The sequence below is a fragment of the Mirounga angustirostris genome, unplaced genomic scaffold (genome assembly GCF_029215605.1).
Source record: "Mirounga angustirostris isolate CCGP_5_RB_7025 unplaced genomic scaffold, mMirAng1.0.hap1 SCAF_1, whole genome shotgun sequence".
Classification (NCBI taxonomy): domain Eukaryota; kingdom Metazoa; phylum Chordata; class Mammalia; order Carnivora; family Phocidae; genus Mirounga; species Mirounga angustirostris.
This window is the reverse complement of record NW_026991709.1, coordinates 92375514-92393343: the sequence shown is the minus strand read 5'-3', so window position 1 is coordinate 92393343 and position 17830 is coordinate 92375514. Positions and strand designations below refer to the sequence as shown.

Genomic DNA, 17830 nt, shown 5'->3' with positions numbered 1-17830 from the left:
GAGAACAAAACCAGCTTGCTATCGCTGTATCGAGACCTTAATTCACCTGGATCGTGGCACACGGATATTGTAAAGGACCTACACCGATCCCTAGGAAACTGCTGATAGAGGCAAGAGCTGAATCTATAAAGGAATATATCTCTAGTCCCACTGCTTTCTAAAATTTCCTAACCTGTGTCTTTAGAAGTCTCTAGCATGTAGCAAGTAAACATACATTAAGTCTTTGGCAAATCCTGAATCACTCATCAGTGATGATAAGTACTCTGGCAAAGAGTAGGGCTGTGCTGTGGATTGATAAAACTCAAGATCTGTATGATATTACCACCTTCCCTCACAATCCAGGGGTCATTTCTTATCAAGGCAACTTTATCACATTTTTTGAACACAACACTTAAGTCAACTTACATTTGAATTTACGCTTGACTTAAACGAGTTATTTCAATATGGAGCATGGTTTTCTTTTTAAGTGGTATACCTACACTTCTAGACAGCAAGCGGCTTATATTTTTGGCCAAGAAGTACAAGACAGTAATGGTCCTCTCACAAGAAGCAGAAGTTATGTTGGGCTCAGAGTCAAAATATTAAGAAGCATCTGATAGAGTTAATTTTTACTCAAAATTTCTTACCTGTTTAAACTGAGTTATGAAAGCTTAATAACTCCACATATAAAACCCATGCATATAACTAAAAGTGGTCTTCTAGGTTAGCTGTATATTTGACTTTTTTCTTTTTTCCCATTTTTAAAATAAAAAATACATTACATCTGTTTCCTAGTCACAACTCTATACTTGCAGGAGCTAAGAGACTACACTGCATACAGGTGGAAATTCTCTTTAGTTCTTTTTTGTCATCTGAAACCTACTAGGCAGGCTCTTTTCCTTAAAATCTTCAATTATACATTCTGGACACTTTCTACTTCCTCCCTGTCTTCATCTAGAAAGAACTAGAACAACAAGAATGGATTTCTTGCTAATTAATCATCCAGATATCTCCTGGAAAGTTTGCAAGATATTCTTCTTTCAACCACAGTGGGTCTATAAAAAGAACTGCTTTTAATTCCCAACCCACTCATTCTGTTACCATCATGATTGTCCTCTGGATTCACAGATTTTCTATAAACTGCATCAAATAACCCAGGATTTTACAGTAAAGGAAACGGAAAGATGTGAGCAAGCTCAAAGTCAGAGGGCAAGTGGGAAGCAGAGCAAAGTCTGGGGGCACTGTGGCCCCCAGGGATTCTGACTCAGAGCCAAGTCCAGAGGCCACAGGAACAGAGAGGCTCATATTAACTACAAGGGAGCACTGCTCACAGGCCTAGGTCAGCCTAGCATGGGGGCTTCAGAGAGCCCGGAGACAATCAAATGCATGAGTTTCCCACAACAGATCTGAATTCCCAGTCCCAGTGAGACCAGTAATGGATTGTATTAAAACATTAGAACAATTGTGCTAAACCAACTGCATAGCTGGTAGCATTATTAAGGAACGCATCACTTTCAGGCATACTAAGTAATATGTTTGTAGAGCCACAAAAAAACATGTATACGCTTTGATCTGGTAACCACACTCTAAAACATGGGGAAAGAAACATTCAGAAAGTTGTTCATTGCTAAAGATAAATGCAGACATCTGCATTTAGGTTGAAACACACAAGTTCAGGCTGGGGTTGCCTGGATTGACAGCTATTTTGTGAGAAAGCCCTGGGAATTGGAGAGGAGCCAACTTCACCCTGAGCTCCTTGGGAGGGAGTAGAGTGAATGGTAGGAGCACACACTGCAGTCAGCACAACGGGGCCTGAACCCCTGTGCTCTCCTCTGCAGACTGTGGAGTTACTCTAATTCCTTCAGCTTAATCTCCTCACCTATAGACTGAAGATACTGTATTTCCTTGATTCTTTCTGCCCCCCTTTCTTCAATACGTACACCTTTTAACTTTTCTGAAATTGGCATGACTATTGCATTTTTTTAAAGATTTTTTTATTGGTTTATTTGAAAGAGACCATGAGCCGGGGTAGGTTGCAGAGGGACAAGCAGACTCCCCGACTCGGGGCTCAATCCCAGGACCCTGAGATCATGACCTGAGCCAAAGTCAGACATTTAACCGACTAGGCAGGCTCTTTTCCTTAAAACCTTCAATTATACATTCTGGACACTTTCTACTTCCTCCCTGTCTTCATCTAGAAAGAACTAGAACAACAAGAATGGATTTCTTGCTAATTAATCATCCAGATATCTCCTGGAAAGTTTGCAAGATATTCTTCTTTCAACCACAAGGTGTGCTGACTATTGCATTTTATATCTACATCCAGTGTGATGGCATTTTCTTTCCTCTCTTTCCCTTGAAAAGCTGAAATTTAACTGATGATGCAGGAACAGTGTCTTCAAATCAAGGAAATATAATAGTAATCCTGACCTCAGCATTGTGAAGTGACATAACATATTTAAAGGTGCTTTGGCACATTGCCTTGAAATATAACAACTGTACAAAAAATGGCACATGTTAATATGGGTATTTTTACGATCTGATGCATTCTTAGGACACATTATGAGAAGAGCAGTATCCAGGAAAGCAACCGATAATCCCAGCCTGCTACTCAGTCTATAGCTGGGAGTACTGCGTTCAATCAGAGGACCACATAACAACAAGGACAAACCATGGACACTCAGAGAATAGGGACCGGGCTGGAAAAGGTCTACAAAACATGGTATCATGAGAAATGGTCGAAAGAATCTGAGGTTTTTAGGCTGAACAAAAATGAGAAGTCTTTCAAACAAGTAGATGTTTCCTCTGTGGATCCAGGGGATGGAGCTGGAACACAAGGATGATTACTCTAGAGAGGCCCACATCACATCAACATAAAGGAGAACTTTCTAAGGTTTTGGGCTCCCTAGGACGGAAAGGGCCCTGGGAAGAGGAAAGCTACCTAAAACAGGAAGTGTGCCGTCAGCGCCTTGATGGTACCACATCGGCCTCTCCAGAAAAGCCTCCTTGTTGGTCTCATGGCTGCACTCCGTGTCCACTTCAACTCTAGCATTCTCTGCCTTGGTCTTCCTCCTCCAGGCCTAGGCCGGACGTCTGGGGACCACTCGGAGCAGCGATGGCACCCTAGGCCTCCACCAGGTGGGCTTTTTTCTAGGGAAAAGCTAGTACAAAAGTGGCCAAAAAGCTAACAGAGAAGATGGATGCACTGGGGTGCCTGGTATCGTAACAACTCATGTGGGAGGTGAAGACTCAGTTTGGATGGAGAGGACTGGTAAATTCAGACTCATATGGCCAGAGACAGAGCCCCAGTGTCCACACAGTGAAGTATGAAGTCTAGCTCTCAAAGCAGGCACTCCACAACTCCTGAGACTGGATCCCACCAGCACTTCTCCCACTACATGTACACTGTCCTAGCTAGGGCCTACTGAATTCACTCAAGACGCACACCAGTTTTCCGAATTACAGCAAACCCTTGATGAGATCCTTTCTTCCTTTCTTCCAGATGCAGGCCAGCTCCCCTTATTGCCCCAGTTATATATTTTTTCTTACGTTAACCCTCTATCCATGCTTTAAGGAAAAACTCCATACTCTATGAAAAACTGCTACAATCCCAAATTAAAACAGAATTATGACTTTGGACTGTATCTTCTTATCAGCATTTACGTGAATACCGGTATGAAGCTTCCTATGAACTTTGTGATTCAACCACATTGTCAACATCATAATCATTTTATCTAAATCTCTGTGAGCAAAGGTATGGGTGGGTATCAGTCTTGTCCAAGACACAAGCAAGCACCTCACTTACATCAGGCAGCCAGAGGATAACTTCGCCGAGTGAAAATGAACGGCACAGTAACCAATCGAATGAATGGTGCAGTAACCAACTGAAACCAACCTTCAGTCGGCTTCCCACAATGATGCTACTTTTGGTCCAAGAGAAGCCACAGGCTACAGCTTTTTAGTTTTCTACTTCAGCCCTCAGTTAATCAAGGTTTACCTGCACATCTTTTGTCCAAAGACATTTATAACTGATAGCTCTGTAAAATCAGATATAGTTAGGAATCCATAGGATGTAAAATCAAAATTCTCTCTTCCACTGTACTGAGCAGTTACCCCATGTCCAGCGCACATACGGAGTTTAGGAGCACAAAGGTCAACAGCTCTCTGACAGGTGCTCACAGCCCATGGGTGGAGACAGACTTTTACGAGCTGACTCTCAGAGTGTGATGAGAAGTGTAGTAGGAGCCTAGAGGAGGAAGTGCTCAGTCTGGGGCGTAGGGAAGGTTACTGCTGGAAAGGCACTTTGGAAAGGAATCTTGAAGACTGATTCAGAGTTTGCTGTGCATACTTGAAAGGAACTCATTCCAGGAAAAAAGAAAAGTTGCAGTGTGTTAAGCTATATAATCTAAAGAACAATAAAAAATAACCCCATGTTTGAGCAAGAGAATGATGATTGTCTTCAGATGTCAGGGGACTGTCTGATTAGGTTCCTGCTTCTCCATGTAGTCAGTACCATGAAAATCGGGAGGAGGAGAACCTACAAGAGTGCACATTTCAGTTCATTATGTATGAGAGCATTCTAAAAAAGAACTATTAATGAGGAAACTGGTTGCCTTGAGCAGGGCATTTACACAATAATTATACAGTTTTGGAGTCAGATTGGACTCTTAATTCTAGCTTAGCTCATGGGACGTGCTTAATAAATACTCACTATACACATTGTGAGACGGTGCGCTCACCTTGACACTGTGAGTTCCAACACCACACCAAGCTGTCATCTATGGCAAGGTCTCCTGCATGGGGTAGGAAGGTAGACTAGAGACCATCGAAGGTGTCCCCCCAGCGGGGGGCTCTCTCGGATTGTCTCTGCCCATTTCTGATCTGACATTTATTCTCTCCACTCACTAGGAAAGATGTTACTGAAATATCCACTGAAAACCTGCTACCTAAATCTTAGCTATCATTACTGTTGTTTTTACACTTTCTTCTGATATTATCTTTCTACTAACCTGAGTATCCCTGGTTTTGTTTTACTCCTGTGTGTGTGTTTAATGGTAGGCAAATCCTCTTGCAAAGCCTACTCAAATCCCTACGAGGGTATAGATAAAGTCATTAAAAAACGAAGTAAAATAGTAGTTTATTATAAATGACACTAATAACAATAGCTAACATTCACTTAACACCTATGAGGCATCAAATGCTACAGTAAGCCTTTTATATATATTATTTCATTTAATTCTCACAAGAACCCTACAAGGTAAGTACTTATATTTTAATTCCCATTTTATGGATAAGAAAATTAAGTCTTAGTGAAGTCAAGTGATTCACTCAAGGTCCCAATTAATAAGCAGTGGTCTAACCTAACAATTTTGCAACATAGTCTGCAACAATCTCATATTAATGGGTAGGTACTCCCATATAGTTTTAAAATTTGAATACCAGATATTTTAATTTGAATCTTAAATACAGGGACTCCAGAAAGCACAAAGGAGTCACTTAATCTAATAAGCAGGTGACAACACTGAGCTCATTTTGTCTCAATCTCATACTTTAGGACACTATTGATAAGAAAGGGCCCTTACAGTGACCAGGTCATGTTCACCTAAGTGGTCCTTGAGCATCAAATTAAAATTCCCAGCTTTCTCACATAAGGTATGATTCTATTCATATGAAATGTCCTGCGTGGGCAACTCTAGAGAGACAGAAGGTAGAACATGGGTTACGTTGGGCTAAAGGAGGAAAAATGGGGACAAGGGAGTGAGTATAAGGCTTCTTCTTAGAGTGATGAAAATGTTCTAAAATAACATTATAATGATGGTTACATAACTCTGTAAATACACTAAAAGCTGTTGGATTGTACACTTCTAAGGGGTTAACTTTGTGATATATAAATTATACAATATAATAAAGCTGTGAGAAAACAGTTTCCAAGGCTCAGTATCAAGTGATCTCTAGTCACTTCACATGGCGGCGGTCTTCCAGAATAAACATGAAAACCAGATGTGCATTAAATAAACCTTACCCAAGAACAAAATGTTCAAACAATGATGAGAATAAAGACCATGCCTGTGAAGTTGGAGAATTTTCTTTGGAAGCAGTAATGGGCCTTCAGCCTCTTTCTCAAATGTCATTAGGTAAGTGGTGAACGGTATTAGCTTTTGATTTTTACCAAGACAGAAAAAAATGGAAATATTAGTTTCATTCATCAATACTAAAATGCTTTTAAGTGTACAGAATGGAGTATAATGGAGTATAACAGCAATTGGGGAATCAAAAGACCTCAAAAGGCCCAAAGACTCCGAGTCGACCAGAACCTTGTGGCCTTGGGGACTCAATCATTCTTCAACTGTAAAATGAGGAGGGGGGACAATGAAGTCAACTCCTCTAAGATGTGCTTCCATCTTCATTATTCCAGATGAATCATCTCTTCTAAGGATCATCTCACAATGTGACTTGTCCTTTCTAAATAGTATCAGCTGCTTTTACAGCAAGGAAAGTGTTAATGAGACACACTGGAAATCCATGAGAGTGTCTTTCCTAGACTGATGTCCAAGTATTTAAGTGAGCTTCTTCCCACATCCCTTATGAAATAAACTATCTACCTTAACATTGGATTGGCTAAACCACTGACTAAAATTTTAAACCTGACAGATAAAATCAAAGGGCAACTTCCTATAACAATGCATAAACATAGCAAAAACAATTGTTCTCCAAAGTGAAATTATCCCATCCTTTATAAAAATTGATCTCGCCTCAAATCTAACCTGTCATTCCTAATCTATGTTCATTTTTATTATAAAAAAAATTCTTCTTAAAGGAAACCTTAGATTTGAAAACTATTTGAGGAAAATTAAAATTATTATTAAAGCCACCACCTTAAATGGATTATGGGTGACGTTAACCTACAATTAAACTTTGGTACATCTTGTTCTCATTTTTTTCTCTCCATAATAGTTTTTTTTTTCCAAATATAATCATTTTTTTTAAAGATTTTATTTATTTATTTGAGAGAGAATGAGATAGAGAGAGAGCATGAGAGGGGGGAGGGTCAGAGGGAGAAGCAGACTCCCTGCCGAGCAAGGAGCCTGATGCGAGACTCGATCCTGGGACTCCAGGATCATGACCTGAGCCGAAGGCAGTTGCTTAACCAACTGAGCCACCCAGGCGCCCCAAATATAATCATTTTTAAAAATATTAGTATGTGGAAAAGTAGATAGAGAAAAGAAAATATAAACTACCAGAAATTCCCACCTTCAAAATCATCCCTAAACCCTTATTACCTTAAGGTGACCATCATTTCTGCTCTCCCTAAGCATAACACACACAAAGATAGGTATATTTTAAACATGGCCAAGTATGTGATGCACAAATAGTTTGACTTGGAGTGTTTCAAGTTAAAGATCTATCATCACCACTTCCTATTACGATCTTTTTAATATAGCTGCAAAATTGTCATAGTTACATAAGTTCATCATGCACTTTTCTTCTACTGTATGTTTTGAGTATTTCCAACCTTTCATGATAATGAGTGAGTATTTTTATACTTAGAGCTTTTACACTCCTCCTACCTGGAAAACTCCAATCTACTACCCTATTCCTTTTGTGATTTCTTCTATTGGTTTTAGAAAGAGAAAGTTCTTCCCCACCCAAAGATCAGAATATTTATTGTTTGATTTCTTTTCTTTCCTTTTCTTCTTTTTAAACTTAGTTCCTTAATCTATGGGCTATGTTTTTAAATATTGTTAAAGATGCCAAACTTATTTGTCACATGTTTAAGTTTTAGTAAAAGCTAGAGTAAAGTTATTTGCCCAACATTTTCAAAAGCACATTTACATTTTTAAAGGAAATCCACGTCTCATAGTCTCGGCTTTCTACTAAGCCTCAGAAAGCCTTCAGGACTAACAAAATAACCAGAGCTTTGATTATCAGCAGGAAATCACAGGAGGGGAGACAGGAATAAAGAGGACACTCATATGGGCGAAATCAAAGCGAAACAATCAGAAGATCCAAGTTCCTAGCCTTAGAGGTTTTATTATTTTAGCCTGTAAAAGTTTCAGAAGTTATGGGGTGCCTGAGTGGCTCAGTTGGTTAAAAGTTTCAGAAGTTCCAAGGTTAGCTTAAGTACATAGTTAAAAGGCAGTTTTCAGTGCTCTGGGCTTATTCTCCATGTGGACTGGTCACCATTGATCTTGTTCAGTGACCACGGGCAAACTCTATCCCTCGCCATTGGCCACGAGCAGAACAGGTGAGAAAGCAGGGTACAAGCTCCCCTCCCACCCAGTAGAAAAAGAACACAAAGGACACGCCTTACTGGCTGACAGTAGGTCAACAGAAGCATCTTTGAGTATGAAGAGCAGCACAGATATCAGAGTTTATACGGTTGTTTCTCATTAATAAAAAATATTGGATTATATTTCCCAAGAACATCCACTTCTCATACTAATTTTTTTCCCCCACCAGAGCATTCCTCTGAGGCACAACACTGCTGCTACTTTCCACGACTTGGGATAAAGTGCATAACCCTCCCGGCACAGTTTCCTCGACCGTAAAATGAGGAGAAGGACAACTGGCCTCTTAGGGTTGTTGTGAGGAGTACCTAAGAGGCTTAGGACAGGGACTGCCCTTAGGACATGGTTTTAGTATTAGCTGTTGTTGTTGATCTGTTATTACTACCGCCACCTCTCCTACTCCTGCTATGACTATTATAATCACTCCCGCCAGAAATGCCAGAATGTAAAACTTGGTCGGGTTTTTCAGAATGAAAGGGGGAACTGGAGAGGTCTGTGGTCAGATCAGCCTCAGGAGTAAAGTCTGTCCTCAGGCTTTGCAATCTGTCTGGGAAGTTAGTATTTATAGTCACCGTGAAACAGTGAGTGTCCGGGGTGGGGGGCACCACAATCCACCCCCACCCACACACACACTTCCTGATACACCAGCATGAGACTCTTGCACATCGGTCCCTTCAGTGAACAGGACTAAGCAAGGACCCAGGGGTTACAGGGCACCTGGGTGGCTCAGCCGGTTAGCGGAGAGCCTGCTTCTCCCTCTGCCTGCTGCTCCCCCTGCTTGTGCTCTCTCTCTCTTTGACAAATAAATAAATAAAATCTTAAAAAAAAAAAAAAAGAAGAAGAACCCAGGGGTTAGGTGTGAAAACCCTGGAGCCTTTCTGTGAATCCTACAAGGTCCGAAATTGCGACCAAGAGCCAACACCTCCCCAAACGGGCACTGCGAAGATCCAGACCAGGGGGTGGAATAAGAGCCATCGGGGCCATGAATGGATTTATTGAGGTTCCGCAGTCAGAAAACCTACTTCCAATATCACATTTACGCCTACAGGTTCACTTCTTTCCTCCTAGTGCCTATCTTCCACAGCCAGTGAGTTCTCCGGATGTTTGGGGTGTGGGCCAATTCATACTGACACCATTTGCCTAAGGATTTGTCTCTGACCTCGAAGCTCTGAATCCTTGTAAAAGAAAATAAGGATCACATGCTTCTGCATCACCAGCTAGGTTCATAAGCCATCTGAGATTTAGGAGACATGGAGAGGACTCTGAATACCAGCAAGAAGCCATGTTTGATAAAAGTAATCAGCTCAAAGCTTCACTTAAAACTGGATGGTATGGAATGAGAAAAATACCCGTCTCTACTTGATGTCAGGCAAAAGGCAGAGACGTAACAAAACTAAACCAGTCCAGCAAGATGAGAACAAGAATTACAGCACATGTTCCAAACCTGGAGTCAGGAATAAGATTTGCTTAGATACTTTATCCTCAAATTCCAGAATCTGAACACCCTACTCTATGGTCTTTTTTTTCCTCCCCATGTTTGAAGGAAACTATTTTAATGAATATTCTTTAGGAAAACCCTAAAAGCTGGCTTTTAGGGAGTTTCCCCCTCTTATTCTATACTTTGCCACATTTGTTTATTTGTGCTTCTACTCAGTGGTATTTTGTTTGGTTCTCCTCTCTCGTTGAAAGGCTGTGAAGCCCTTGGGAACACAGAAACAGATCTCCCAGACTAAAATGAGTTTTATGTGAGCTTTTTCAGACTCTTATCTGTGCCAATTAAGCACAAATAATTAATGAGCAAAATAGTCTTAACATTGTTCTTTAAAATCATGGGACAACTACAATCACATTGACAAAAGCCTTCCTTTAAATTTTAAATTAAGAGAATTTAATAGTGTAATGGTACAAATATGGAGTGAGAGCATATATTAAGCAAGTTATAGCAGTCTTTGCCTTTTTTTTTTTTTTAAAGCTAAAATGACCTAGTGGATTTGCTGTTAAAAAAAGATCTGCAGAGGCAGGGGCAATAATATAACTGGACCATTGTGTCTCAGGGTATAAAGTACAGTCAATTTTGTAATCCTGAAATGGCATGCAGTCCTAACACTACAACTTCAGCCTCAGCAGATACGGAAACTGCAATCCTTAAGGAACTGAGGTCCTCAAAGATTTTTTGAAAGTTCCTTTTTGTCTCTCTTTTTCCTCAATTTTATTTTTTTTTTAACATGGAAGAACAGATCCTTTCTAATACATTGTATTTCCCAGTGGGGGGCAAAAGGGGCAATAATAAAGCAGCAATAACAGAAGCCTATCTGCATTATTTAAAAAATACAAGTACATTACCTCAAACTAAAGCATACTTAACATAAAAAGAAGAATATTTCATAGAGCGTTACAAACTTCCAAACGTCATCCAATTTAACTACTCTTGCAGAACAAGTTCATGCTGGGTTGCTTTGGTGACAAATTAATAAAGGTAAAACTGCTCTCTAGGTCTCTAATGAAATTAAAGAAGATACTCCCTTGGCACTTCATGTTATTCACTGCATTTCATTTTAGCAATACTTTTATGTTTTACAAGGCACACTCCACTGTTAGTCAGATTTACTCCAAAAGTAGTCTCAGATTCCGAGGAATTACGTAAGAATAAAAACAGTGACAAATAAGGGAGGGATTCAGTCTAGCTTGATCCACCTGTACACTCTGCCCACATTGATAGTTATTCGGGTATTTTATGAGGCATTCTAGAAAAATGCCAGACTTTTCAAAGAGAAAATTACAACGATATTCTGGTTCACTGTAACTATGAGAAGTAGGCCCAAGGGAAAACCGTGTATGAGGCCATCACGCACACGGGCGTAAGGTACAACGCCACTAGCTGGACCAGCAACACTCGGCTACCTAAGGTTCAAGAAAACCACCACCAACCATGTATAAAATCACAGTTATGCCTAGAAGATTTAATGGGAGGACACAAAGAGGAATTTTGGAAAAAGGAACTGAAAATGCTTACAAAAGAGTACAAATCTCTAGACTACAAATCCAACACACATATGCCATTTCATCCTAGCTTCCATGTGCCTTTAATATAATTGTCAAACAATGCATATATTATACGGAGAATCCTAACCTCCAAGCACTCCCCAGGATCAAGGAACTCACATGATTTTCTAAAAGAACACAGCAATGGCACACATGTTATGCAGAGTGTCCTATCGCCCAGGAGTACAGAAAGAAAATCTGACACGCGCAGCGGAAAGTTCAAAATGTGATTTACTAACCTGGTGCCCCTGTGAAAGCAGTCGCTTCATACTGCTCTACAGAAAGAATCTTTACTATGAAACTAATCTCCAAAGCAGCTGATAGCCCAGAGGGGAGGAAATGGACTACCCAGGGAATCCACATGCACAAGGAAAGCAGTTTGTTCCCAACTTGGCAACTTAAGTCTCAGCCAAGCCCACAAAGCACTTTAGCCTATAAGCTTTAGTAATGAACTTGAAACCACTCCCCATATGTTAAATAGACACTGGGCAGCATACACAATTGAGCCAAGGCTTCAGGCTTCATTTTTGAACTTGCTGCCTAAGAAAACCGTAACACACAAACTTAAAGAGAACCCTCACTCCTCTCTCACTCCTTAGATACCGTATGAAAGTGACTCATTCATTTTAATAGAAGGAATACAGTCTCCCCACCACCACCCCCATGAGAGCCATGAAATGAATTTTACAATGTTGCCCAAGTGGTTAAGTGGTGGTGATTTCACTGCAATTCACTTTACATAAGAGGGACATATGAAGTTACTATTTGTGAGAGAATCAAAGGCACATACTGTTTTCAGATTGTGTGTGTGTGGTTGGGGGGGGGGGATAGCCTTAATTAAGCCTAAAATCTCATTAATTTCTAAAGTCTAAAAATCAACTTAAGTTCAAAAGGAATATTTTTTAAAGAACCTTCTAAGTTTTTCTGAGTATAGTTAACGCACAATGTTACATTATTAGAAGTGTATAGCATAGTGATTCAATATTTCTATACAGTATGCTATGTTCACCACAAGTGTATCTACCACCCGAGGATCCTTCTAACTTATGATTCTGACTTGGTGTCTGTAAATCTAAAAACCACTCATAATTCAGTTTCACCATCTACATTTTGGTTATATTTATAAGATGAAAGATTTTTTGGTAGTATTATAGTTTTTAATAGTTTAAAATGGAACTGAATATGACTCTCCATGGTTTCAAACTAAGAAATTTAAATTTTATTTCTCATTCTAGAAATATGCAGTTGATAATTTCCTTAAGACATTTAGATCTTAAAACAGCCCATAATGTCCCAGCACATTGCTCAAGAAATAATGAAAATCCACGCTCTGATTTTTAATGTAACATGTTCACAGTACCATACACACAGTTTGCCCCTAGTTTTCAACTCCAAGGACAGTTTTAATTGTCATGGCTTGCTTCCATGATTTCTACTTTATTTAAAGAAGACCTATTTGACATAATGGTCAAGATTACCTGACTCTGTTGTTTCTTCTAAGCCAAAAGATTGGACCAAAAATTCAAGGAAAACTCTACTCACTTGCTGCCAAACAAGATTTATGTATTGCTGGCAAAATCAAGTTACTCAAAACCTGTGAAACTTAAGCCATTAGCATATAAATGTAACAAGATCAGGCATGAAAAACCTGGGGACTCCTTGAGATCTCACACATGCCCCACCTGCCTCCCCACCCACTCCCAGGTCAGGGCTCAACGTTTTCTCATGGAGTCACTTTAGAACGACGCGGTTAAGACAGTCACCTCAGTGAGAAAACGAGGTTTAAGAGGCCCGTGCCTTAAAAAGGAGCCAGAACCCCACCTGGTGGCAAAATCGAGAAAAGGCTAGAACAGTTAAACCTCAGGGGAAATACAACTCTCCTGTCAGAAGGAAAACCAAAAAGCAGAAAAGGATCAGTTATAAGAGTACACTAATGTCACATACAATGTGTGGTAAGGGTCATGGAAAGTTTTTTCCCCCCCACAAGCGCAGAATATTTCTTAAGGATATGAAAGCACTCATGCAAAAAAAAAATAATTACACCGAAAACCATCTCTTTTATGTGGATCTGGTTTGCAAACACATACAATGATTTACATTCCCAGAAAAATCCTCTGATAAGTAGTGTTCATCACTCCTTTACTCAAAAAAGCTGTGAGAAAAATGCCTGCAAGGTCAACATCATCTCTGAAATGGAAGAAATATGGATAAACCCCCAAATCAACTAGCTAAGTACTGATGGGACGGTGTCCATCACTCTATAAAAGGCTGTATCCCTAAGACTGTTCCTGCCTCTCTGTCACAAGTATTTCTTTTTGTCTCATATAAATTATTTCTGCCAACAATCAATGTACAATATCAACCTCGATGGAGATGAAGAATAGTTAAATGCTAGGTTTCAAATTACACTAGAGTAATAAACTCCAGAGAAAAAAAAAGTATAGTAGGATGTGACTTTTAAATAAACCCAAGTCACACTACTGAAACTAAAACTAATAATAATAGCAGCTACAAGAGCTTAAATGGTGGACATGGTTCTAAACTGCTTCACAAGTAGTAACTCATTTAAATCTCGCTACTGTCTTATACATTTTACAGATGGGAAAACTGAGGCCCCTAAAGGGTCAGTACTTGCCAAAGAGCTAGCGGTGGAGCTGGGATGAGAACGCAAGCAGTTTGGCTCTGATGTATGTGCTCCTAACCATGTACTTTAATAATTCCGTCCTCCCGAGTGCATACCACCTGGAAAACCCTGGTCAGACGCAAGGGAGGGGCAGATGGGAGAGGAGAACTGCTCCGTAAACAGTCCTCATGATGGTGCAGAGTGGGAAAGGCTTCGCAGCCAAAGCATCCGCAGAACTGAGACCAGAAGACTACATGGCAGGTAAGGGATCGCCAGGCAGAGGGCACACCCACTCAGCCTTCCAAGGCAAAGAGTTTGGAAATGGGGAATAGGCCACTGGAGGGACCACAGGGAGCAGAAGAAAACGCTGCAAGGGAGGCCAGAGCCCTCTGATGTCAATTTCACAGAGGCAAAGAGGCATCCAGAGGAGTTTAAACCGGAAAGTGACCAGATGTGCATGTTGGAAAGCTAAGTAAGGAGCCAGGCCTTGTAGAGTGAGTAGAAATTAAGAAGACATTCCAGGTAAAGGGCAGGGCAGACCAGTGCTTTCAAATGTACAAGCTTACACTTTCCCAAGTGTTACGGGGAGGCTGGGGCGGTAATGTAGGCAGCAGGGATGCTCGCTAGTTCTCTTGTGGAAGCGAGGTTCGGGGCCTGAGCCACATGGGCGTTGTTGAGGCCATCCACAGAGCTGGGAACACGGGAGGAGGAGCAGGCTGGCGGGAGGAAGAGGGATGGCATAGCCAAGCCCAGGCGTTGGACTTTGGAGGCAGAGAAGGAGGTCCCGCGGGCCAGCCAGGGTGGGCGTGCAGGAGATACAGGTCTGGCGCTCCAGTTCCCGGCCTGTACAGAAGGTACACAACTAGCAAGACACTGCACAGAAAGGATGAAGGACTGCAGCTGGAGGACAGCAACAGGGCACAAATGGGTTTTCCCTGGAGAGCACACGGCATAAGAGTAAAGGGTGAAGTCTGGGTTGTTGGGGTTTTTTTTAGACTTATTATTTTAGAGAGAGAGAGAATGAGCAAGTGGGGGGAGGGGCAAAGGGAGAGAAAATCCTGAAGCAGGCTCCCTGTGAGGAGCCCTACAGGGCGCTGGAGCCCAGGACCCTGAGATCAAGACCTGCGCCAAAATCAAGAGTTACACGCTCAACCAACTGAGCCACCCAGGCACCCCAAGGGTGACGTTTTAAGGCAAGGGGTTTCTGAGGATCTCGGACAGAATTCAAGACAGGGGTGGGGAAAAATTTCGTTTTAATTTTTACTAACCTCCAACTGAAATTGAGCATTCCCTTCCATTACAAATGTATGCAACAATCCACAGCAAAAGTAGCCATACCTGTGACTTGTGACAGTAGAAATCAAAGGTATCTTCATATCATGTTACAGCTATTGCAAATACCTCAAAGTATCTTTTCCACTCATCACTACTTCAAAATTATAGTAGTCACTACACCTGCCACTAGTTCTTGATATGTAATGCATTAATAAAGGATATATATTATAGTATTACACATTTTTTGGTATATGGATAACTGTATATCAGTATAATTGGTTTACTTTGTAATCCTATGCATTCTAATTTTATGCATTTAAGTTTATGCATTAAACATTATTCGAAAAGGAATTCATTAACTTCACTAGAATGCCAAAGGCATCCAATGGTGCACACACAAAAGTAAAGAACATCTGGGGGCGCCTGGGTGGCTCAGTCTGTTAAGCATCCAACTCTTGATTTCAGCTCAGGTCATGATCTCAGGGTCATGAGATCAAGTCCCACTGTGGCAGCCTCCCAGCTCAGCGGGGAGTCTGCTTAAGATTCTCTCCCTCAGACCCTCCCCCTGCTCACACGCACACACTCTCTTTCTCTGTAAAATCAATAAATAAATCTTTAAAAAAAAAAAAAAGTAAAGAACATCTATCTGATTTAAGGGGGAAAAGAAAAAACCACAGAAAGATAGTTTTAAAAGGAAATTCAGAAAAGGGGGGACCCAGTATGAGATGATCCAGTATTCAAACCCAGGCGCTCTGACTTGTGTTCTTTCCTCCACCAACTGCACACCCTAAAAATAGTATATAAAAATACATCATCCCTTCATTTGTGTTAACAAAGTACTTTCACATGTATCAGCTCATTAGCTCATCACAAAGATCCAGAGTAGGAAAAGTCAACCCCAACGGTGTGAAACTTCAGAGAGGCCACAACCCGGGAAGACACCTCTCCTGGGGGGTGGGGGTGAGAGGACGTGGCATCTGCCATCCTCGCTCTATGGGGCTGCAGTTGCGAGCACAGAAGAGTGTGTGAAGTCTAGCCCTTTTATCAAATCAGCTAGAACCTGACCTGGAGAGGAAGGAATCGTGGGTGCAGAGCCCCGTGAATGGATCCTGCTTCTTTCCAAGCTTCCATCTGCAGGCAAGGCTAACAATTTATTTGGATCCTTTGCTCAAAGCTCTTTTATTTAGTTCTCATTGGTGATCCAGGGTGAGTTAGAAAATTTACAATATTTCAACTGTTTAATTTTCCTTTGGCTATAACCAGAACAGAAGCCTGTACTTAAGCAATTAGTTTGAAATTAGATAGACAAGCTGAAACAATGCACTCTCTGTTCTCTCCTCGCTGTACCAGCTAACTGGCCTTCATTATTTAATCTGTGACTCGTGTTGCCAGGGCTGCATTAGTAACAACGTGGCTTATTGTCTTCACATCCATTCTCTATTCTGCAACATCTGTCATGGCTCATATCTATATTTTATTTATTTTGCTGCTTTTACAAGGTCATTTTCTTAACTGCTACAAATTGCTTCTAAACTATATTCTAACCCCCCAAAAGGTAACAACATTTTGTAACTTGGTAATAAGAAGAAAGTTAAGGTGGAAGGACAGACACCCTTTTAGGTTACTGCAAATTTACACAAAATTATATCATTAAAACAGATTTTATCTCATGGTTGACTAAATAACGTATCTTTATTTTTTTTATAACCTGATCAATTCACAGAATCCTTGGCACCTTCTCATATAATGCATGCATTTCCTTTTTACAATGTGGCTTTATATGACTGACATAACATGGTCTTCTGAAAAACAAGTTGAGTATTTCTTAACATTCGTGTTAAAACATAAATTATTATGTTTATTAATGGGCCTTTAATTTCTAAGTTCCCTTTTCTTTCTTTCCATAATAAGGAGCCATAGTAAAAATGGTCACTTGCTTTCTACTCACATTAGAATGGGAATTAGAATGGGGAATTCCTGTGGGTAAAAATGGAAGTTCAAAATTGGTTTCCAGACCCTGGGAACAGAATGGAGCCCTCCTGCTGCTGGCTCTCTGTGGACACGTGGACATGTTGGACACACAGACTCAGCACAGCCATCTACTGTATGTGCTGTGAAGGGTAACACCCTGGCCACCTGCCCTGGGCTGGGGGGAGGTGGGAGAGGGGAAGAAGGGACTGAACCTGGCAGCAACAAGCCTGTGATGAACTTCTTTCCTAATCACCCAGAAGCACTTCTTGCCTTGCTTGCCTAACCTAAGTAGCTGGAAGGATTCCTGTGCCCCGGCAATTCCTGTCGCCTGAAGGCACCTGCTTTTGTTCCTACCCTGTTTTCTTTACATTGCTCTCAAACAGCTTCCTCATTATACTTCTTCTACCAGTCACAAAGGTTTAGTCAATTTTTCACACCCCCTAGTTCTTCCCCGGCTTCGGCTTTATGTCATTGCCCCACCGGTGATGCCTTTCTCCTTCCCAACCAGTAAAAGATTAAAATCCTCCCCAGCTTTTCCTGGGGCAACCCAAACCCATATCGTCCACAAAGCCTTCTCAGATCATCCAGATTTAGGGGAAAAAAAATTGTTTTTATTTATCACACCTAGAACAATCAGCAGCAAATGCATTAG

General features: G+C 40.9%; 1 protein-coding gene across 10 annotated transcripts in view; it reads right to left on the bottom strand.

Annotated features, from left to right (window-relative positions):
• The window catches only part of PLD1 (phospholipase D1), a 192261-nt gene that overhangs the window by 148526 nt on the left and 25905 nt on the right, over nucleotides 1-17830 (bottom strand). The window contains exon 1 of one of the 10 annotated variants that reach the window (XM_045903377.3): nucleotides 11549-11689. The exons of the other annotated variants lie outside the window; for them this stretch is intronic. The gene's annotated coding sequence lies outside the window, so the exon portion shown is untranslated. Of the gene's footprint in view, nucleotides 1-11548; nucleotides 11690-17830 lie in introns of those variants that run through there. 10 annotated transcript variants of the gene reach the window in all.